Below are 18,569 nucleotides of genomic sequence, written 5' to 3'. Positions count from 1 at the left end.
ACTGCAGCTATCCAATCTAGTCTATTTTTTTTTTTTTTTTTTTTTTTTTTTTTTTTACAAAGCTCTGAAAATAAAGCCAGCTCTCCTTGTAGATTGGCAGGCGAAGTTTTTTCTCAGGTGGTGAGCTCGCGAGTGCACTTGAACATCAGGAGACTGCACGTTTTTAGCTAGAAGAAATAAGATGGACTTGCTCGCTATTTTTACCATTTTCAAATCACGTGGGAAAAATGTGAAGGGGGAGTCGACGTAAAGGGCGCCTACGGAATGGTTCGCTGTCAGGTAATTGTTATGCAGCATGAAGCACATTGGTATTAGTGGCATCCCGAAAACAACTCTCACAGTACTGAAATACTCTCATGTCCGCCAGCCAAAGGCTGAGCTGCACTGGCTCGAGAGCAAGGAAGTAACATTTCTTGTGACTTTCCTACTCTGTTCCGGGTGGGAACTTAGTACACCTCTGCACTGAATGGGAAAAATCCGAATAGGAATAAAAATTTTTTACTAGCTGTCTGTGACCCACCCAAAATGGGTCCATGACCAGAGTTGGGGAAGTTCATTTTCTACGTGAACTAGTAACACTAGTAGCCAGCTGCAGGTTTCACCCTAAAAGCTCAAAAACATGAGGAAAAACAGGACTTTTCTTCTTAATGTGGAAACAAAAACACGCAACACAGTATGACGGGAACAATGGTGAAATGACTTCGATAACTTTGCATTCTAGCAGCTCTGACTACATTAACAAAATATGTTATCTTATCTATTCTTATATTACAAAACAAAATAAATTCCATGTTATCACAGAGTGATCGTGCAGTGTTTTAACTAAAGCATTCTGATACAAATAATTTTCCGAACAAAAAACACATTCTCTCCCATTTAGGGTGTGTCCCCGAACACACCTCGCGCATTTAAACGATGAATAGTGGGCGCACTGAAACACACGCCTGAAATACTCGCACATATACGACGGAATTTCTTTGCCCACATACACTATTGAAACAATCTCACACAGTACTTGCTACGGAAATCTTTTTCACTCATGCTGTACTTACTGCTGAAATGCTGTGGTTATATTTTGCAAGTCGAACACAATAATTCTATATTTTAAGTTCTTTTAGCAAAATACAATTTCGTGTGGTCATGCGAGATGTATTTTAACCTTAAAATAGGTAGCTTAGCATAGCAAAACATGAGTTGAATGAAGCGTGTCAGTGGAGGCGCTGGGCTTTTTCTCGGGTGCATTTTGAGCAGGTAGTAGCACAAAAATTTGCGATGCTGATGAAGGCGCTGTCTTACCGCACCCCCCCCCCCCCCCCCGCCCCCTCCCTCCCCCTCACCCCCACCCCGGCAGGCAAACAGCCGTCAGATGAAGGAGAGGCTGACATGTCACAAAGTATCGGCCTTAACTCCGTCGTCACGTCTGAGCCAATCAGCATCTGACACTTTTTTAAAAAAAATACAAACGCCTGCTGTGCATTTTGATTCTGCTCGTGTCAGCAAAGTCGACTCCAAATAGCTTTTCCTACTGTAAAAATACTTCAAAGAAACATCCAAGGATTAACTGTGCACATGTGGGCTCATGATCTTTGTTGCTTTTTTTGTAAGTAAGACGCATTAAAAAGTGGAGCGCCGTCGCTAATGTCACGTGAGACGTCAGCAGAAGTCGGTAGACAAGGCACATATTGTACTCTTTAAGAGTACCGTTACTTTAGAATAATATGACTCAAGTAGAAGTAAAGAATAGCCCTCCAAATAATTACTTGACTAAGAGTAAGAAAGCACTCAGTGAAAAAAACTACTGAGTAACTTCTGATTTATTTTTTAAATCAGAGCATGGACGTCAAATAAAATAAAACTAAATAAAATAGGAATGTGCAAATTCAGATATTGCTGAACAATATCACTTCCATCTAAAACATAATAAATAAAAACTTTATAAAATAAAATCTTTGTAAAATAACAAAATTAAGGCAAATTCAGCTCCAAGAAATGTTTTTATATTGTATTGTTTCCACTTGCTAAACAGCACGATACAATACTGGTTCACCAGGCAGGTTACAAAAGCAGGAACAAGGCAGCAGTGGCTATCAAAACTATAATGAATGTGTGTGTGAATGGGTGAACGTGAGGCTTTGTATAGCGCTTTGGGCACTGTGATAGTGTCGATAAAGCGCTATATAAGTGGAGTCCATTTACCATCTATCAAGTAAACACCTCTGTTCAAATGCCAGTTTTTTGTGTTGTTATTGCAAAAGAATTTTGAACAAGATAAATCATTTTAAAACATTTTACACCATTTATGTGACCTAGAATCTGTACATCTCAACTGATTTATTTTCTATCTTTTTGAGAGGGGAGGTGAAAATAAACAAATGAACTTTGGCAGAACTTCACATATGTCCCGGGGGAGGCGGGGGACATTGAGTCCGAATGGAGCATATTCCGCGCTTCCATTGCCGAGGTGGCTGACCGGAGCTGTGGCCGTAAGGTGGTCGGTGCCTGTCGTGTCGGCAATCCCCGAACCCGTTGGTGGGATGCCGTCAAGCTGAAGAAGGAGTCCTATCGGGCCTTTTTGGCCTGTGGGACTTCTGAGGCAGCTGATGTGTACCGGCTGGCCAAGCGGAATGCAGCTGAGGTAAAAACTCGGGCATGGGAGGAGTTCGGTGAGGCCATGGAGAAAGACGTCCGGACGGCTTCGAGGAAATTCTGGTCCACCATCCGGCGTCTCAGGAAGGGGAAGCAGTACACCATCAACACTGTGTACAGTGAGGATGGGGCACTGCTGACCTCGACTCGGGACATTGTGAGCCGGTGGGGAGAATACTTCGAAGACCTCCTCAATTCCACCGACACGCCTTCCCATGAGGAAGCAGAGTCTGGAGTCTCTGAGGTGGGCTCTCCTATCTCCGAGGTTGAGGTCACCAAGGCCGAGGTGGTTAAAAGGCTCCTCGGTGGCAAGGCCCCGGGGGTGGATGGGATTCACCCGGAGTTCCTAAAGAGTCTGGATGTTGTGTGGCTGTCCTGGTTGACACGCCTCTGCAACATCGCGTGGACATCGGGGACAGTGCCTCTGGATTGGCAGGCTGGGGTGGTGGTCCCCATTTTTAAGAAGGGGGACCGGAGGGTGTGTTCCAACTACAGGGGGATCACACTCCTCAGCCTCCCTGGTAAGTTCTATTCAGGGGTGCTGGAGAGGAGGATCCGTCGGGAAGTCGAATCTCAGATTCAGGAGGAGCAGTCTGGTTTTCGTCCTGGCCGTGGAACAGTGGAAGAGATCTACACCCTCTGATGATCGAGGGTGCATGGGAGTTCGCCCAACCAGTCTACATGTGTTTTGTGGACTTGGAGAAGGCATTCGACAGTGTCCCTTTGGGAGTCTTGTGGGAGGTGCTTCGGGAGTATGGAGTGCCGAACACCCTGATACGGGCTGTTCGGTCCCTGTACGACCGGAGTCAGAGTTTGGTCCGCATATCCGGCAGTAAGTCGGACTCGTTTCCGGTGAGGGTTGGACTCCGCCGAGGCTGCCCTTTGTCACCGATTCTGTTCATAACTTTTATGGACAGAATTTCTAGGCACAGCCGAGGTGTAGATGGGGTCCGGTTTGTTGGCCTCAGTATTGCATCTCTGCTTTTTGGAGATGATGTGGTTCTGTTGGCTTCATCAAGCCGTGACCTCCAACTCTCATTGGAGCGGTTCGCAGCCGACTGTGAAGCGGCTGGGATGAGAATCAGCACTTCCAAATCTGAAACCATGGTCCTCAGTCGGTAAAGGGTGGCGTGGCCTCTCCAGGTCGGAGATGAGATCCTGCCCTAAGTGGAGGAGTTTCAAGTATCTTGGGGTCTTGTTCACCCGTGAGGGAAGAATGGAACAGGACAGGACACGACAGGCGGATCGGTGCAGCGTGTGCAGTGATGCGGACTTTGTATCGGTCCTTTGTGGTGAAGAAAGAGCCAAGCCAAAAAGCGAAGTTCTCAATTTAGCGGTCGATCTATGTTCCTACCCTCACCAGTGGTCACGAGCTGTGGGTCGTGACCTAAAGAACGAGATCCAGGATACAAGCGGCCGAAATGAGTTTCCTCCGCAGGGTGTCTCCCTTAGATATAGGGTGAGAAGCTCGGTCGTCCGGGAGGATCTCAGAGTAGAGCCGCTGTTCCTCCGCATTGAGAGGAGCCAGATGAGGTGGCTGGGGCTATCTGATCAGGATGAGTCCTGGACGCATCCCCGGTGAGGTGTTCCGGGCACGTCCCACTGGGAGGAGTCCCCGGGAATGACCCGGGACATGCTGGAGAGACTACGTCTCTCGGCTGGCCTGGGAACGCCTCAGGATCCCCTCGGAAGTTTTAGATGAAGTGTCTGGAGAAAGGGAAGTCTGGGCCATCCTGCTAAAGCTACTGCCCCCGCGACCGGACCTCGGATAAGCAGAGGAAAATGGATGGATGGATGAATTAAAACAAAAACGGGACTTTTGTCCTTAAGGTGGAAACAAAAAAACCCAATACAGTATGACAGGAACAATGGTGAAAGGGCATTGACAACTTTGCACTCCTTGCAGCTCTGGCTGACTGTATTAACAAAATATTTCTATTAGATCTATTCTTATTCTACAAAATAATATACATTTCATATGATGACAGTGGGATCATACAGTTTTAACTAAAGCATTTTGATACAAATAATAATTTTCGTAGTAATCAATTTTTACAATTATTTACTGTATTACAAAAACAACCCCACCAAAGTACATATTCGCTCCGATTTACGCAGTGTCCCTGAAGGCACCTCTCGTTATCACACAGCTGCAAGGTGCCTGCCATGAATAGCGGCTGTAGCCAAATACAGCGTTTATCCCCCGACATATGACGGCACATACACATATATAGCGTTTTCAGCTGAGTTTTGTCTTGTAACGTCCGAACAAAACCTGGCACTCTTGAATGAAATTGAAATAACGTAATATGAACTAGTCCAGGAACCTTTGTTCATTTTCGTTCAGGTACAGCACTGGGCGCCATCACTCTTTCTCGAAACGTTGGATTACTGTTTCAACTTCCCATGACAGTTCACACTAGAGCGACACAGGTGATTAGCGAGCCTCTTAGAAGGGGTGTGGCGTTCGTAAGGTTAAGGCTAACTAATGCTATGCTGGACTCGAACAACACACATAGTCCTACATGTAGATTAGAGTGACATACTACACATTCTGATCCACTACCCAGTAATGCATTGCAGCCTGTTATGCTTTCTACCGAGGTAGTACTTTGTGAAGAGTTTTTGCACTCTTCCCCCGTTCATTCTACTGACGACAAGTCGAGACAAAAATGTCCATCTTTTTACAGAAAAATAATTGTCCGTGTTGTGTATATGTGGGCGGCACGTAGGATGACTGCTTAGCACATCTACCTCACAGTTCTGAGGACCCGGGTTAAAATCTGGCCCGGCCTGTGTGGAGTTTGCATGTTCTCCCCGTGACTGCGTCATTTTTTTCTGGGTACTCCGGTTTCTCCCACATCGCAAAAAACATGCATGGTAGGTTCATTGAACTCTAAATTGCCTGTCGGTGTGCATGTGAGTGCGAATGGTTGTTTGTTTATATGTGCCCTGCAATTGGCTGGCGACCAGTTCGGGGTGTACCGCCCCCGCCACCCTAGTGAGGTTAAGTGGTATGGAAAATGAATGAATGAATGAATGAATGAATGAATGAATGTGTTTGTGTGTGTACGTTGTGTTTGCGTGTGCAGTGAGGAAAGTCATGCCCACTTTCCTCAAAAGCTTTGCTAGTCAATGATCTTATCAGAGACCATCATTTTAATATGTTGGGTCTTTGCAAGACTTGGTTAAAACCAAATAAGTTAAGAGGAAACCTTCGGTGTCCTCTTAAGAGGGCAGGGGCTGTAGCCCTCATTTCCTAATCTGTTTTCAACGTTAGCACTAGCCCAAACATCGACTTTAAAGCATTCGAGCCTCTTGTTATGCGATCTACAACACCATTGCCATTCTATCTTGCAGTTACTTTAACCACCCTCACTCTGACTTTTTAGATGAATTCTCAGAATTTATTACTGACTTGGTGACCCACGCAGACAATATATTAATCACGGGTGACTTCAATATTCATAAGAATTCCCCGTCGGAACCTCTTAGTGCAGTGTTTGAGACAATAATGGATAATTTTGCTTTTGTGCAACTAATACATGAACCTACCCGTAATAATGGTAATACCTTAGATTTGGTTTCAACCCAGGGCATTGCGACCTCAAATGTAATAGTGCTACACTATACCGCTGCTATATCCAACCAGTACTTCATAAAATTGTAAGTCTTGGCCCGTTGTCATTCTGACCACAACCAAAGCTACAGCAGCCGTAATATTATTTCCGCTACTATTGCACTCGCTGATCTATTACCCTCAGCAATTGCCTCACTTCCTTCTTATGTGGGTCCTACTGATAATCTCACAAATGATTTTATTGTAGCTCCGTGTAACGCTCTTGACAAAAGTAGCATCATTAAGACTTAAAACACGTCCTAAGAAATGTACTCCGTGCTTTACAGATGAAACCAGAGAACTAAAACAAGCATGTCGGTAGCTTGAGCACAAATGGCGTGTGACTAAACTTGAGGTCTTCCGTCAGGCATGAGTGGATGTGAGGGTGGGGGGAATATTTTACTGAAATACAAACAGGCTCTTGTTTCAGGTAAAACTCATTCTTTTTCCAAAATAATTTGTCTTAATAAAAACAACTGTAAATATTTATACAGTAGCAATGCTAACCCAAAAGCAGCCTACTTCCAACAGCTCCTCCTTTTCAGTTGATGATTTCATGCAACTTTATATGAAAAAAAGCTCATTAGGAGTGAGGTTTGTGATTAAGGGCTATAAAACTAAATTTGACTTGATTTGACACGCCGGCTATGCAGTGTCTCCAGTCATTACCCCCGCCCCCTAAAATGTTTTAATTTATAGCATAGCTTGTAAAACTCTATTTTTAAGAGTACTAATAAATGTTATGCTTACAGTGTCATCGAGCATCGATTTGAGTAGATCACCGTCTTTGTGCTTTGCTATTATGAGAACACACTTTGCTGTACAACATCCAGCCACCATCAAATCACATTGGTTTCTTTGCAGTGGAAGGACAATATCAGTTTGTGGCAGAAATGCGCCATTAAGATGGTTTGCCAACTGCCAAGACCCCACAGAGCAAGAATAAGCAATTCAGATGTTATGGTCATTGGCGTGTGAAGTCTGGACTACACACTCCTTCGTTCTTGCATACATGACCAGGCGGGCCTATTCAGGGTCTGTGCCACCAGCCACAATCTAAGGACGGGCCTAGAAAAGTCCTGACTCCTGCCTCAATTGAACTTTGCCAGCCTCTGCGACACTAGTAGTAAACCCAAAAAAACATTTAACAGGCCACTGAAATCTTGGTTGATCCATCCACAGTCAAAGGACCCTGTGAGCAGGAGACTGAAGACCTCTGAAACTGTGCAATTGCAGCAAAGCAAAGCAAGCAAAGCAAAGAAGACTGGATAAAGCCTATATGCAGATTTGTTTAGGGTGGTGCTGGGTGTGCACAGATTCCAGCCACACACACGTCGCCAACCGGAAGCTAGTTTCAATGACAGGGAAGTGGCTCCAAGGCGAGTGAAGGCTACAGGTGAGTGCAGTGAGCTGCTGAGTACCAGGTCTGTTTGGGCTCATCTTAAGTGCCTGCTCACATTGCACAGTTATTATTATTTCTTTTTTTGTCAGGGGTTATTCTACCCTTAGCCTTTGGTTAGAAATCCTGTGCCCCACAAAGCAGTAGAATTTTTAGAATCATTTTTAAGGCACTGAAACCTGTCTATAGCCAGAGCCCCTTTAGCAGATCCTTGGTGGATCCCCTACGAGGACATGGTGTTGACTTGCCTGGCAGAGGCTCTTTGAGATGTAGGGAAGTTGGTTGTTCAATAGTCATGTTCTCATTGAAAAAATCTAGGAAAACAAATAATTTGGGGTCTTTTTTTGGGGGGGGGGGTGGAACGCATTAATTGCATTTCCATTCATTTCAATGGGAACAGATGATTTGAGATAGGAGTGTTTTGAGATCCAAGCGTGGTCACGGAACTCAACTCAACTTTATTTAAAGTTGAGTTAAATAACAACCGCATGTGTCACCATGGAATTTTTATGGGTGATTCATCCATCCATCCATTTTCTGTACCACTTATCCTCACTAGGGTCGTGGGCGTGCTGGAGCCAATCCCAGCTATCTTCGAGCGAGAGGCGGGGTACACCCTGAACTGGTCGCCAGCCAATTGCAGGGCGCATATAAACAACTGGGTGATTCATAGCCTCCCTAAATAGAGTGCACAGATCTGGAGGCTGATACCTCTTAACTCAGCTTCTGAATTATTGTCACAGAAGCCTTAGAATCTTCCCCCGAAAAGGCAACACACACAACGGCACGCACGCGCACGCACACACACACGCGCGCACACACACACACGCACACACACACACACACGCATGCTCACGGACACAGATAGTGAGGCAACAGAGATGTGATGTTTCCATAGAGACGGGCACATGCTTTTTCTTCCTCTGTGAGGGTGACACTCATCCTCTTGTGGTCTGTCCCCAGCGGGGTTCCGCGTTGCAGGCCCAATGTCTTTATTGCACCGTGCCACAAAGTCGCTGACGGCTGCCTGCAGGGAGCACATGTGGACTTGCACAAGAGTGGAGCAAAACCCCAGAGATATGTCACTTCAGTTCTAGGACTGTTCAAAATTATGTTATCAATACTAAGGTGGACATATTTTCTTTTAGCGGACCTTTCAGAATTTAAACCGAATCCAAACCAGGAGGCTTTTATCTTTTTTGATTTTGAAAACATTTCCAATCGTAATATCTGGTGTCGGTATACTATAGTACTTAACTAAAGTGTACAGGTTATGTTTTAGGTAACATTTTAGTGTAGTTATTTGTCATGCAAGTCAAAACTGACTGACTTTATTGTCATTCCACTTGAATTCATTCTGATCGAAGATCTCTGGTCAACTGTTTACATGATGTGACATGATCTATTCCGACCAGGTGTATACATGTACACTACATTTAGCCAGAACAGCCGTGTGACATGTGCACATCAACGTAAAGGTCACGTCATTTATCAAGATGGAGGTCAGTCATTAAGCACAATAGCTGGGATTGTTAGAACACTTTTATCATAACAACCATTTGATAAAAGCAAGTTACAAGTAGTTAAAAACAAGATCTCGGTCGCATACGAGCTCTGGTTGGCGAGCTAACTAACTAACTAACTTACTTATTAACTGACTGCCTCACTACTCACTCAGTCACTTTCGGAGCTTTTGAGCTTCATAATTTTGATATGAAAGTCAGTCCCACTTTTAAAAAATGGTGCATTTGCCGAAGTATCCAGTGGAAGCCTAACTGTTGAATGATGTGTTCCTGAAGAAGTCCACCAGCCAAAAGCCAGTCAAATCAGTGCATGCTGTTCGTCTAAACTGCATGTAAGTCAAATTCAAACTTGCAGTGTTTTTTTTTTTTTTAAATCCCCCTTCAATTTAACCACTGGCACAGGGATATTAAAATTCTCATTGGAAAATGTTCGTAATGCAGACAGTGACTGCATTCTCTCTGCAAGTCATTGAAATTTAGCATTGAAACGTGGCTCGTTGGCACAAAATTATCGTTTCAATAACTAACCTCAATGACAAAGTTGGACACTTAAGGGCTGCGGCAGATGTTATTTTGCAACTATAAAAACATGTCTGAGGACAGCAACAGAAAAGCAGAACACTTTCTCCTCGTACAATAAGGAACCCAATCAGCCTGCGCCTCACGTCTGGCTAATAGCTCATGTGGAGAATCCCCGGTAAGCTGAGCCAGGCCAATTAAATGTCATACGGACGGATTGTGAGGCTTCCATCTTGTAAAACAGTCTCGCTTCCTCGCAAGACTCCCATGGGGTCTCGTGTCAGCCTTAGTTAAGATTCCCTGTTGGTCATCTTTGACACATCGGTTCTTGTTGCAGCGCTCTTGTTCTACTACATACTCTGGAAAAGGGCCCCCTTTTGAAACAGTTCCAACTAGTATGTAGTTGTAATTTGTTTCATTGCCTATTTTGAAAGCAGCTACATTGTTACCTAAAATCTAGTTGAGTCCCGTGTATGAAGTCAAATAACCTGATGCATGTCTGGATGAAGTTTTTTTCCCCCACTTTTCAAACTTTGCGTCAGCATTTACTTTTGAGCTGTTTGCAAATGCCCAGTGGCTGCATATGCAACTTTTCAATAGCTATAAAATATGACTCGTTTTTTAATCTAGCTTTAATCAAATTAAACATCCATCTATTTTCTGGACCGCTTTTAAAAACAAAAAACATAATTCTGCAAAGTATATAAGTTGTTTTAGGTGATTCATATTCCCAAGATCATTTTTAACCTGCATGTATGTGTGCGTCGGCGTCCTTGTGGACAAGTGATGGGAGGGGTTGATTTGAATTCACGTAAGGCACTTTGAGTTGCATTTTATGTATGAAAAGTGTTACACAAATAAAGTTTGATTGATTGAACTAACTGACTGACAGCAAGCAAGCAAGCAACCAACAGATTCATTTTACAAATGAGTTGTACTTTTTCAGGTTTTTCTTTTTTTTTTTAAATCTAACATTTAGATGGCTGCTTTTGGCTGTTTGTGACTGGGCTTGGGCTCTTATGCCAATTTGCCATATGGTCTGTACAATATGGCTCAGTCAACTACAATAACGATAACAAAAGAAGAATACAAGGCAACTAGCTTTTTGCCAAAGCGACGCCTCCAAATTGGCCTTTTTACAACAATTTGAGAAGTTTAGCCGCCTTAAACCCGCTATGGTGGATCTTTTAATGAGATTTTGTCGACAACACCGGGAACAAGAAGGTTACATCCCCATGACGATGGGCCCGCAAGTATGTGCCGCTGATTAAAGTGAGCGAGGGTTTAGACTGCACCAAAGCGTCCTAATGAGCTGTGCGCTCGACGTTTTTGGGCTGCTTTTATTTACGGACACACAGTGGCGCGCAGAGGTCTGGCGTTGCCCAGGGCCAATGACGCAAAGATGCAAATATAAGGCTGAGGACAGTTAACACCTGCATATTGGTTGTTTGGCATTTGAGAACTTGCCTATTCGCTGATATTTCTTTTCCTGAAATGATAGCTCCTCTTGTCACAAAACCATTTATACTACTTTGTACACTTTTCTCCCCAGCTGGAAAAAAAATCTTTTTCAATGCTTATTAAAGCCCGTCACTCCTGTGAGACACTGACAACTTGTGATATATTTTTATTTCTTTTTCAGTCTTGAAAATGACTTTTCACAGCTTGACTGAAAAAGACGTGAAAAAGGGTCCGGAACAGGGCTTGCAGTCTATGGTTGAAACTAAATCCGATGCTGTAATTTGGGCTGTGACGTGTTTCCTTAAAATAATAAAATAATATTTCAGTGCAATTATTGTATTTCGTGGATATAGCAAAGATAGGGTGTGGGGGCGGTGAATTGAGTCAAATGACTTGACTCGAGTTGCCAGTTTTATGACTTGCGCCTTGCTTGCCAAATACTTAAGAAAGACTTGACTATAGATTTGGTAGCCAAGAGATTTAACTTCATTTGATTTGAAATACATACCTTGACAAGTCATCTTGTATAGAGTTGGAAATCTGCATTTTAATAATAAAAAAAAAAAAAAACATTTTAAAAGAAAATGGATGGATGGATTTATGGGAAAATAAAATGGTGAAGACATTTTATTACCACTCCAATATATGTTGTGACTGGAGCAAGATTATATGACTCGATTTACGACTTGCTTAAACCAAGTAATGACTTTGACTCGACTTGCTTGAAATTGAGTGGCGACCTGACTTGCTTCATTTCCCCCCCCCCCCCCCCCCACCCACTATGACTTGGGACGGCGGTACGGCGCACGACTGGTTAGAGCGTCAGCCTCACAGTTCTGAGGATCGGGGTTCCATCCCCAGCCCCGCCTGTGTGGAGTTTGCATGTTCTCCCCGTGCCTGCGTGGGTTTCCTCCCACATCCCAAAAACATGCATGAATTGGAGACTCTAAATTGCCCGTAGGCGTGAATGTGAGTGCGAATGGTTGTTTGTTCCTATGTGCCCTGCGATTGGCTGGCAACCGGTTCAGGGTGTACCCCGCCTCCTGCCCGATGACAGCTGGGATAGGCTCCGGCACGGCCGCGACCCCAGTGAGGAGAAGCGGCTCGGAAAATGGATGGACGGATGACTTGGGACTTGTTTGAGACTTGCACATATGTGACTTCCTCTCAGCTCTGGTATGTAGCCACTATATTACACAGATATTCCATGTACTGTGTACGGTAGTGTACACACCACTTCTACCATATACACTAAGTACATTATATTAACGGAAATATCATGGTATTACTTTAAGGACATATAGCTGATATAACATGGCTACACTCTACTGTTCAAATGCCAGCTTTTTGTGATATAAAAAAAATGGGACCAAGATAAATAATTCAAAAAAATTATTATTTTTTTTTTCTGTCAATCGGGGAAGCCAAAATAAACAACGAAAATATTGTGGTTGCACAGAAATTTGAACCTTTGTTTCATGCGACTGTAACAAACTTTCAAACACGTGGGAGATTGTGTTATAGTTTGATCATACCAAGGTTGAACTTTTTGGCCATAATTCCATATATAAAAATACAGTATGTTTGGTGCAAAGACAACACTGCTCATCATCAGTACCTACAGAGAAGAACGGTGGTGGCAGCAGCATGCTTTGGAACAGTTCCTAATTCCAGGTAGTGTTAGCATGAAACCTTCCGGCTTCTGCTAGAAAGCCAAAAAAATAAAATAAAAATAAAAAGTCTGAAAAAGCTTACTAGACCAGCTGAACTTTATTTGGGGTTAACCCTTTTAAAACCACAGGGATCACCGGTGACACTGCGGCGTATGTCAAATTACCGTAACTCCTCGCAATTTTAATCATTCAATAGACAAAAAAAAAAAAAAAAAACACTGGCATTTTAATAAATATATCTATTATTATGGTGCGACCCTTTTGGCACCTTTTAGCGAGGAGTTACGGTAATTTGAAATACACATGCGCCGCAGTGTCACCGGTGGTCCCTGTGGTTTTAAAAGGGTTAATCAGAGCCACTTTAATTGGTAGAGGTTGTATTCTGAGTTGACAAGATTACTTATAGTTACATTTATAAGGTTTCATGCATTCTTTTCTAACGTGTTCTTTTATGGTGCCATAAGTGGGTTACACTTCCAGTGTAGCTTATCCAGGAACGGCCAGCTATTGTTTTGTCTGTCATCTCCTGATAAGGACGCAGTTGGCTGGGATGTGTGTGAATCTTCTCATCATGGAAATGTACTGAATCTGACTGAAGGACCTTCCTTATAATCGGTATTTTTGGGTTTCGGCTTCAAAGAGAGCGTGGGGACTTGCATGAGGACAGCCCGCCGTCTCCCGCCCTCTCTCTCACCCCTTCCACTTCTTTCTCCCTCTGTCTCTTTTTTGTTTATATCATGTAAATAGGTCTTTGCATTAAAAAACAAAACCAAAAAACAATAAAGACAAGATTGCTTCCTTAATTATTCTACAAAAAGAGGAATTTCCAACACATGACTCTCATTTAACATGAGTTTGAATATGATTGGTTAATTCCGAATATAGCCACATCCCACTTATGAGAGGGTGTGTACATTTGTGAAGCCTAGTTGAAAGTAGTCACACCTGTTCTCGAGCTGGACAACCAATCAGAACCTTGCCTGCCTGCCTTCATCTTTGTGTGACAGCCAATCGACTCCTTAACTGCCTTCTTGCCCTCCTTCTTCTCCGTTAGCCAGTTACCCAAGTTTTTGTGTCAACCAATCAGTTGCTCTCCTGCCTTTCTCCTCCTCTCTCAGCCAATCACCTTCATACTGGCCCAGCTCCAACTTCTGTGAAAGCCAATCACCTTAATTGCTGTCATTCTCCTTCTGTGTCAGCCACATCCTTACCTGTCCTTCTACAACAAAGTAGGAAAGCAAGCAGCTGATTGGTCAACACAAAAGGTTGGTGAAGAAGGTGACTGGCGTTTGCAGAAAGACCAGGATTGGAGAGGAGCTGATTGGTTAGCAGGGGAAGAGCAGGTTAAGAGCTGATTAGCTATGACATTTATAAGGCGGCAAGGAGCTGTGCAGTCACGAAGCCGATTGGCTGATCAAAGGACGATTACAGGAAAGAAGGGTATTGGCTGTCGCTGAAATCGGACGGCAGGCAAAGAGGTGATTGGTCAGCAAAGGAGCTAATTGGGTGTCACAGTAGGAGGGAAGGAACTGCTTGGTCACAGCAAAAGGATCTGAAAGGTTGGCAAAGTAGCTCATTGGCTGACAGAAGGAGAAGGGCAGGAAAAAAGTGATTGGCTCTCACAGAAAAAGAAAGATGGCAGGCCAGTATGCGATTGGCTGTTACAGAAAAGGACTGTAGGCCTGGAGCAGATTGGTTGACACCAAAGGACCTGAAAGGTTTGCAAAGAAGAAGCCAGGTAGTGGCTAGAAGATGATTGGCTATCGGAGAAGAGCTCTAATTTTTTTTTAAAGAAATAGATTAATAATTCATGATTCAACATTTTTTTTAAGGGCAAAATGAAGGCCACAAAGAAGAATCTGGGGTAAGACAAAGCAGTGATCAGCTTTCTAGAGGAAAAAGCAACAGAGCGAAAAAGAGAACAAGAACACAGATTAAAAGACGTGCAGGGCGAGACAACCATTGATCGAGTTCACTAATGAAGCCAAAAGCCAGCGTGAAGTCAAGAGCAGGAGTCATTTGTCTTGTGCGCCCCTTTTCACGCTGTTCACGAACTTCATCTCCACAACAAAGAATGCACACCATCTAATTTAATTTGCAGTCAATTTAAGAAACATTGACATTAATCCAGCCCAACAGGAGCTTTTCAGAAGCCTTCTCCCATTTAGAGGCAACACATGCTCCCTTGGGGAAGCTACAGTGAGCCACCGCTATATTGCCTTTCATCCTTATATTGTGGATTTGAAAATATTTTTTTTAGAAAAGACAAAAAGACACTGCCACAAAATGTCCACGACATCTAAACTCAGCCAAGAATAGCAGTGAACTTCAGTTCATGTAGTTGGGACGAATCGCACATGGTTTTTTTTTAGCCCAAAAATGACAAATGAATGGATGGATGGATGAATGTCTCAATTGCCTGTTTGTGCTCTCGAAATGTTAGAGCAATGTTTTCATTAAATGATGAGGTGAATAGAAATATTAGGAGTTTTCTCAAAAAAAACCTCTAAATATTAAGGCTTAATTTTTTACAAAATTGTACTTTTTGTTGTGGCCCTTAAACGCATTTGTACAATTTCCACCATTGTTTGACTTACTCCAAATGCAATGAATGACTATACGGTGGAAGCAAAAAGTACTGGATGTGAACCCTTAGGAATTTCTTAAATTCCTGAATAATTGATAATAATATATAATAAAATGTGGTCTGATCTTCATCTAAATCAAAGGATAAACAAAATCTACTTAAAGTAATACCATGGAAACAATTGTGTGTTTTCATATTTTTATTCGTAAATTGCCCATAGGTGTGAATGTGAGTGTGCACGGTTGTTTGTTTATATGTGCCCTGCGATTGGCTGGCAACCAGTTCAAGGTGTACCCCGCCTCCTGCCCTCAGTTAGCTGGGATAGGCTCCAGCACCCCCGCGACCCTCGTGAGGATAAAGCGGTACAGAAAATGGATGGATTGATGGCTGGACATTCACAGGACAGGGAGGAAAACGTGGGTGAACCCTTGGATCTAATACCTCGTTGACCCTCCTTTGGCAGCAAAAACCAAACGTTTCCTGTAATTGCAGGTCAGACAAAATTTCTGAACTATTCCTCTTTACAAAACTGTTGCAGTTCAGCAAGATTTAATGAATGTTTGGTGTGGAAAGCTCTTTTGAGGTCATGCCACAGCATGTCAATCAGGTTGAGGTCAAGACTTTGACTAGGGCACTCCAGTACACACATTTTCTTCTTCTGGAGAAAGAGTACCCAGAGAGGAACTGTGGTACTGTATGCGGAAGTCTGGAGTGGCAGAGAAGTATGTTAGAATAGTACAGGACATGTACGAGGGCAGCAGAACAGTGGTGAGGTGTGCTGTAGGTGTGACAGACGAATTTAAGGTGGAGGTGGGACTGCATCAGGGATCAGCCCTGAGCCCCTTCCTGTTCGCAGTGGTGATGGATGGGCTGACAGATGAGATTAGACTGGAATCTCCATGGACCATGATGTTCGCAGATGACTTGTGATCTGCAGTGAAAGCAGGGAGCAGGTGGAGGAACAACTAGAATGGTGGAGGCATGCACTGGAAAGGAGAGGAATGAAGATTAGCTGAAGTAAGACAGAATATATGTGCACGAATGAGAAGGGTGGAGGGGAAGAGTGAGGCTACAGGGAGAAGAGATAGCAAGGGTGGAGGACTTCAAATACTTGGGGGTCAACCGTGCAGAGCAATGGTGAGTGTGGTCAGGAAGTGAAGAAACGGCTCCAGGCAGGTTGGAACGGGTGGAGGAAGGTGTCAGGTGTGTTATGTGACAGAAGAGTCTCTGCTAGGATGAAGGGCAAAGTTGATAAAACAGTGGTGAGGCCAGCCATGATGTACGGATTAGAGACAGTGGCACTGAAGAGACAACAGGAAGCAGAGCTGGAGGTGGCGGAAATGAAGATGTTGAGGTTCGCTCTGGGAGTGACCAGGTTGGATAAAATTAGAAATGAGCTTATCAGAGGGACGGCCAAGGTTCGATGTTTTGGTGACAAAGTTAGAGAGAGCAGACTTCGATGGTTTGGACACGTCCAGAAGAGAAATAGTGAGTATATTGGTAGAAGGATGATGAGGATGGAGCTGCCAGGCAAGAGAGCCAGAGGAAGACCAAAGAGAAGGTTGATGGATGTCGTGAGGGAAGACATGATGGCAGTTGGTGTTCGAGAGGAGGATGCAGGAGAGGATGACGCGCTGTGGCGACCCCAAAAGGGACAAGCCGAAAGGAAAAGAAGAAGAGTTTGTCTTGACTTTATCAGAGTCAGAACAATTTGGTCCACAACTGGTACTGATTGTGGGGCAAATGGTTGTAGGCAGGCTACAAGTGTTTTCAATTCTGTGGATGGAATCCCCGTAGACAGACAGCAGTCTGAATCACTCTCTGACCAGTGTGTTTGGGCATCACAGGATGACGTCGCTGCTTTGGATCGTCCTTCACCCGGCCTGATCCATCTCATCTTGCTCAAAGGGAGTAGGGAGAAGTAAAAAAAAAAAAAAAAAAACTTGTCTTGTCCTACCCCTTGCTGTCTTTTCATTTTGATACATATGAAATTGGTTCTACATATATCGTGATGTATATTAAATGCAGATTACGATTAAAATACTGAATCATTGAACAACTTATATCTATGCTGAAATTATGGCATTTTTTTGTTTTTTTTATATTAATACTCCCCAGCAGTCCAAACGAGCATCACATACGAACTGGTCAGAAAGAGGTCAAACTCCATGTTGTTGCCTGACTGAATGCTGTAATGTTGTGTCCTCCCTAAACATGAACTCATACCTGATTTACAGCGACATTGATCTCAATCCTACTGAGCGTCTGGCGCCTCTCCTCCATTGTACTCGTAACCCAACGGCAAAGTAGAACATGCGTGTTCAGTTCCCACTCAGTGACGGCGTGAATGCGAGCGAATGTTTGTCTCCGTCTATACGTTCCCTGCGACTGACTGGCGACCGGTTCAGGGTGTAGTCTGCCTGAGAGAGGCTCCAGGGCCCCGCGACCCTAACGAGGACAAGTGGTGTTGAGAACGGAGGCTTTTCAGCCAGTTTCTACGGTTAATGAGCCCGCCCAGGAATAAGGTGGATACGAAGTCCTGCTGTGGCGTGACCTGAAGAGAGCTATTCACGTCAGACATCCCAGGAATCTTGCTGAACTGCGACACATTTGTGAAGAGGGATGGTCCAAAATCCATCCTGCACGTCTAACACGCAACTACAGGAAACGTTTGGTTGAGGTTATTGCTGCCAAAGGAGCGTCGACCAGTTACTAAATCCAAGGGCTCGCTCGCCTTTTCCTCCCTGTCCTGTGAATGTTTACATCTTCTTTTCACTAAAATATGAAAACATATAATTGTTTTTGTGATAACAGTTCAAGGAGACTGTTTACCCTTTGATCTTGATGACGATCAGACCGCATTTTATGACCAATTGATGCCGAAATGGAAGAAATTCCAAAGGGTTCACATACTTTATGCTTCGACTGTGCTTCTTGAAGGAAACCCTCATCCATTACCAGTCACGTGACAGTAATGGATCACATCATTTGCATTTCTGGGAGCAACCGAGCGCATTAAAACAAAAGTGACAACACTGTCGTGCAACCGTACAGCTTAATGAGTTCCGTGCGTAAAAGTCACTCAGCTTGCAAGTCCCTCCATCTCTCAGCGGATTTCCCTTTTCTTCTCTTTTTCTAGAAC

Source organism: Phycodurus eques, chromosome 3 (assembly GCF_024500275.1).
Source record: "Phycodurus eques isolate BA_2022a chromosome 3, UOR_Pequ_1.1, whole genome shotgun sequence".
Lineage (NCBI taxonomy): Eukaryota > Metazoa > Chordata > Actinopteri > Syngnathiformes > Syngnathidae > Phycodurus > Phycodurus eques.
This window is presented reverse-complemented; position numbering follows the sequence as displayed.